Consider the following 420-nt stretch of genomic DNA (forward strand, 5'->3'; position numbering starts at 1 on the left):
TCTAGCTCTACGCCAATTCGGATATGCAAGAAGCAACGGTCCTCATGACATGATTATCCGTGGCATTGTGTTTGATTACGAGAATGATTCTCACAGACACCGACGAAGATTCATACAGGCTTGGGACAGTGTCTATAGAATAGAAAGCAAAACTCTGGGGCAATGGAATTCTATTCCTATGGAACTTTACCTCAGATGGGTGCGTACTCATGCTCAAAAACTCATGATGCCCTATCCCGCTGTTCTACCTGTGACTATCGAATCAGAAGTCGAAGGTTACGAACCTCAAGTTATTCTACACCCGGATATGCCAACTGACTTGGAAGAGTTGCAAAAATCCTGGGTTCAACTCAAAGAGGAAAGAGACACCTTCAAAGAACACTGTCAGGACTATGAGAGAAGGCTATTCGAGCTCACCAG

Source organism: Vicia villosa, linkage group LG7, assembly GCF_029867415.1.
Source record: "Vicia villosa cultivar HV-30 ecotype Madison, WI linkage group LG7, Vvil1.0, whole genome shotgun sequence".
Lineage (NCBI taxonomy): Eukaryota > Viridiplantae > Streptophyta > Magnoliopsida > Fabales > Fabaceae > Vicia > Vicia villosa.